This window comes from Euprymna scolopes, chromosome 22 (genome assembly GCF_053919585.1).
Source record: "Euprymna scolopes isolate OS-2025 chromosome 22, ASM5391958v1, whole genome shotgun sequence".
Lineage (NCBI taxonomy): Eukaryota > Metazoa > Mollusca > Cephalopoda > Sepiida > Sepiolidae > Euprymna > Euprymna scolopes.
In genome coordinates, this window is record NC_136503.1 from 108225517 (window position 1) to 108231080 (window position 5564).

Below are 5564 nucleotides of genomic sequence, written 5' to 3' on the forward strand. Positions count from 1 at the left end.
ATTATCATATTATTATTATCATTACTATCATTATTATTATTATTACTTTGTGTTACTAATTTTGTGCTTACATTCGAGTGACTGTCGTTTAATTATGTTATTTCTTGTACTAAATAATTTTACCAATTTTACCGATTTGACATTTGTGAACTCTACAAAACTCCTCCGACAATTTTGGGTCTACGCACTTGAAATTTTAAATATAGGTTCCTTGGACATGGATCTAACTTAATAACTCGATTTGAGCCCAAAACAATAAATGTTAAGGGGTCATAATAGGGGTCAAAGTTAAAAAAATTTACCTTTTTTTTTTTTTTTGCTCAGCATACACCTCCAAACCCCCGGGCAAGGCCAGGCACCCATGCTAGTATATATATATATATATATATATATATATATATATATATATATATATATATATATGTGTGTGTGTGTGTGTGTGTGTGTGTGTGTGTGTGTGTGTGTGTGGATGAAAGGTGTGCGCGTGTGGCTATGTGTGTGATTGTTTTAGAGTTATCAACAGATGGAAGACACGATTATTGTGAGCTGAACTTTAAGAACAGTTTTTTTAATCACAACAGGAGTCTTGGATTCTACTTTTAAAGGAGAAAGTCGTGCCAATTTGAAGCATCGTCAACTTCATCCCCCGGGCGGTAAATAGCGCTGTTTACGAGCATGGTTTCCTGGCAACGCCTTTCTCTCTTCTTTCACAACACATCTCTTTCTTTCTTTCTTTCTTTCTTTCTTTGCTTATTCGATCCGTATTCTTTCTCTTTTGTTATCGTTTCTTTTAATATTTTTCGTAATCTTTCTCTTTTGTTTCATTTTTTTCCTTTCTTCGTGTATGAATCTATCTCTGTTTTTCTCACACTTAAAGAGAAAGAAAGAAAGAAAACGTGTGTAACGTATTCGTTTTCGTTCGTGTACATACTTAAACAATAGAAAAACACTACAGACGAATGAAAGACATTATGTGAAGTATCTCTGTTTTGGGGTAGAACACCCAGAATTCGAATCGTCTATTTTAGAAAGTAATTATTCTACAGATACGAGATAAACTACTATTGTCATAAATTACTTAATTTTTTCACAAACTAGCGGGGGTACCCGGCGTTGCCCGAGTGTTATTTTCCGGGACGGTGGGGGGGGAGTTTTAAAAAATGTTATGGTAGGTAAGTAGGAAGGATCAAACCCGGAGTCATGAGTAAAAGTAGGAAAATAAAGTGTGAAAAAAAAAAAAAACATCTGCAACGTTAACAGTTCGGCCACCAAGAACAGTCCATTCCAGTTGTTTAGGAAAAAAAAAACGACTACGGTAGGTCGGCGCGAACGTGAAAATATAATGTGAATTGTCCAGCACGCTAACCACTACGCCACAGAGCACTGCAGTTTAGTTTAGTGATTTTAAATAACTTCACATGAAAGAACTACGAAGCCAAACCGGTGTTCTCTTCTCAACTGTTCCTTGTGAACGATCCCCAAACGGTGTTAAGTGGTGGCAGGGGGAGGAGGAATTTATTAGAGAGAAAATATTTTACCACTTCCATTGATCTTAACCGATTTTGGCCGTGACTTCTCAGCAGAAAAAGTATAGAAATCTAAGATTATCGAGGAATTTGAGAAATAATAAGCCTATAACACACCTCAGATATTGTTCTGCCGTTTGTGCATATTATATTTGCATGAAATATCTTGATTTTTAATCCTATTAATGTCAAAATCAGACGGGAAAAATGAGTTCATTTTATTTATATAGAAATAGATAGAATAGAAGATAGATAGAAGAATAGAAAGAATAGAAGAAGAAAGAAGAAGATAGAATAGAAGATAGAAGAGAAGAGATAATGTCTAGATAGATACGGGACATACTACACGGTTTTTTATTGTTTGTAATCATCTCAAATAGCCTACTTCCTAGCGTAGTATGTGTGTGTGTATATATATATATATATATATATACATATATGTATATATTCATGTCAGGTCATGTCATGTGCTACTGGTACCATGTAACTCAGTACTACCTGCCTCATGGTCGGGTCACAGGCGACTAAACTGGTTCCCCCACCAGACTTGTTTGGTGAGGAGGGTGGCTAGTCTCCCTGAAGGATTAAAAACAAGACCTTCCAAAGGGAGAATGAACTCTTTTTCTGGGTCAACGGCCAACTAGCACCGTGTATATTTGTGTGTGTGTGTGTGTGTGTGTGTGTGTGTGTGTGTGTGTGTGTGTGTGTGTGTGTGTGTGTATGTATTGTGGTGGAGAGGGCTTCCGTAAGCCGTGGTGAAGGCAACCTTTCTAGGAGAAGCAAATCTCTGATTTAAAAAACCATAAAACGGAAGACCATTACCCGCATTAAGCTGGTCTGCAGTTTAATTTGTTGCTGGCTATCTTGCTCTTGCTTGTTGCTGGATCTCAACATTTTGAACCGAGAGAGAGACTTAGCTGTCGTACAAAGCTAGGACTCTGTAACATCATATTTGTATAGATACTCCCTCAGGCATTTGGGCTCATGGATTTTAAATGTCTTAGGGAGTGGCACTCGTCTGACAAGACGTTGCAATCATCATCATCATATATATGTATACTCGTTTTTTTTATTCAAAAGCAGTGGACTAGTGAATTCAACGAGGTTGTTAGATAGTGCTCAATAAAAAGAGTTGATAAAAATCCATAAATAAAAATACCTAAAATAAAAATCCATTATTCAATGAACGTTTGAATAGTCAAGTCGCTGCCTGGTGATATCTGTTGTTTGATTGAAACAAGTGGCTGTTTGTAGCAGCGGGGTGTGAGCATGTTTAAATAAACAAGTATATATATATATGTATATATATTAAAAGAGATTATTCCAAAGTATGTATAAAAATCAACTAACCAATGTTAATGTACATATATCAATAAGAATTTAAGCCATGTGAATTGACTCAAATACTAAGCAAAATTTTTTAAAAGTGTATCCAATACTTTTGCGTTTGTAAATTCATATTTTTCCTTAAATATAAACTTTCTAAACTTTGATTTTGTAATTACTACTCCAAATATAATTTTGAATAGTAATAGGAATATACTGACCAAATTTTAGGTAAAATCTTGAACCCTAATTAAAGTTATGAAGAAAAATGTAATGTATCCAATACTTTTGCGTTGCACTATATATATATATATATATATATATATATATATATATATATATATATATATATATATATATTATTTCTTTCCCACTGCAAGAACTTAGACACCAGGCTCGGAAAGTGGGATTGAGAAATCAACGTCCCCGACGAGGGGCACTCTAACCTGCAAACATTGCCTGGACAGCCCCGTCGGCATTCCCCAGTGAGGGCGCCTCGGGTAAGTAACAATAAATTAACCTCTTCTCAAAGAGAGGAGGCGAAGTATGGGAGTGTGAACCTCCTAGAACTGCACAGAACTTTACTCTCACCACAAAATCAACATGGACCGAACCATTACAGAAATAGTCTAATCTCCGTTGATGTGGGGCGGGGCGAGAATAAAAAATTCCGGGCCGCTTAGTAGTTCGACAGAAACGAGACCACACCAAAAAGGAGGGTGGATCTGTAAATTCACCTTCGTCCGTTCGTCCGTTCGTCCGTTCGTCTTTCCGCACTTTTCTCAATAACTACACCTTGGAATTTTTTTAAATTTTGCACAAACATTAAACATGATATGAGTAAAAAAGTAACAGAATTGATTTTCGGGAAATTCCAGTTGCCCCTCCCTCCCTCCCTCGTTGTGCCTTTCGGGTTAAAATAGCTAAAATTGACACTTTTGTGCTTATTAAATAAAATTGATGCCTTGGATTTTTATAAAACTTTCTGAAAAATTGTGACTAATTGATTTCTATATAATTTTATTTATCTATGCTCGTGATAACTCTTTTTAAAAACACTCGATTTTTTTTAGACTATTTTACCATATTTGTCCAAAATTTTCTGTGTATGTCTATTTAGCAGTTTTGCATGGTGCTGAACTCAAATTTATATATGTTAAGGCCTTGAGTACTTTTGGGGTTAAATGGGGCGGTGGCAATTGATGGACTCAAATTTACATATGTTAAGGTCTAAAACTGTACCGTTTGTTCATTTTCATCAGGATTTGACGTTCCTTGGGGGCTTTTGGGGCTAAATGGGGGGGATGCTGAACTTAGTCATGTTTTTTTATGCCTCATTCACTGTGCCCTCACGGGGCGGGGGGGGGGACATGCATGCTTCACTTGCTTTTATTAGTTAACTCCCGGTGGGAGGTCAACCCATAGAAGGATATTGGCACCTTCAGCTTGCCGGCTTCAGCGACTAACCACAACTCTCTCCTCCTGACCACATCCACCGACCGTTTCTTTACTCTCATCTTGAGCAGCTTGTGTTCGACTTCGAGTGCAACAGTTGAGCTTTGCTGCTCTCAGTTTCCGAGGGATAAACTGTAATCTTGCAAGTTAAAGAATAGACGCGATTAACAAGGAGGACTTCATGCAGAGTAGATAATCCTACGGCACAATCTTCGTGAGCTCTCTGATGAAGTCCAGCTCGTTTTCAAATTTTTATGAAAACACTAGCTGACTGTCCGGCGTTGCCCGGTCGTAAGATACGCACAAACATGATATTTTCATTAATGCAGATTGTGTATGTATTATTATAGAACCAATCCTCTATTGATTATTATATATTACGTGAAATAATTTGTCCAATGAACTAATTTGCAAAAAAAAAAAAAAAATTTTTGAATTAAAAAATAATAATGATAATGTCGTGCATCAAATTTCGTCTGTGTTTGTTGACACTATCACGTCATTTTGGGCTTGACGATGAATGCCCTGGAAAAGTCACTTTTGATTAATGTTTAGTTTTAAAATATGCAAATGAAGAAATGATTTGCAGCAATTTTAAATGATACCTCTTCTTTTATCGTAAATTGAACTCATTAATAAGAAAAAATAAAATGTTGAGGTACACCCGCGTTTGAACAGGGGATCATTCAATTTGTAGTCGAATGCTATTCATGAAATGCCGTCTGTATTTGTTTACAATATCACGTCATCTTCTATTTGGGCTTTGACGATGAATGCCTTAGAAAAGTCACTTTTTCTTAAGGTTTAGTTTTAAAATATGCAAACGAGGAAATGATTTGCGGCGATTTTAAATGGTCCTCTTCTTTTATCGTAAACTGAACTCATTAATAAGAAAAAAAATAAAATGTTGAGGTACACCCGGGATTGAACAGGGGATCACTCGATTTGTAGTCGAATGCTCTACCATTGAGCTATATCTCAAGCTGACAATAAATCTGTTTATTTTTAAAGAGAAATTATTTACTAAGATTTTGTCATTTGCCTCTGCCGATGTAACGTAAAATATTTCCCTGTAAAATTTCTTTTTATCTATGAGAGAGAAAGACTTTTTTAAGATCGGATTGTTTTGATTTTCGAAAATGATTTGCTGAGATTTTATTATTTTCCTTGGCCGGTGTAACGTAAAAGATTCCCTTGTATTTTTTTTCTTTCTATCTATAAGGGAAGAAAAACTATTTTTAAGATCGGATTTTTTTT

The 5564-nt window shown here is 35.8% G+C and overlaps 1 non-coding gene across 1 annotated transcript; it reads right to left on the bottom strand.

The window, feature by feature from the left end:
* Positions 1-5214: 5214 nt before the first annotated feature.
* Positions 5215-5288, bottom strand: Trnac-aca (transfer RNA cysteine (anticodon ACA)). Its single transcript has one exon. It is a non-coding gene; the product is annotated as a tRNA-Cys (tRNA).
* Between the last annotated feature and the right edge of the window lie 276 nt (positions 5289-5564).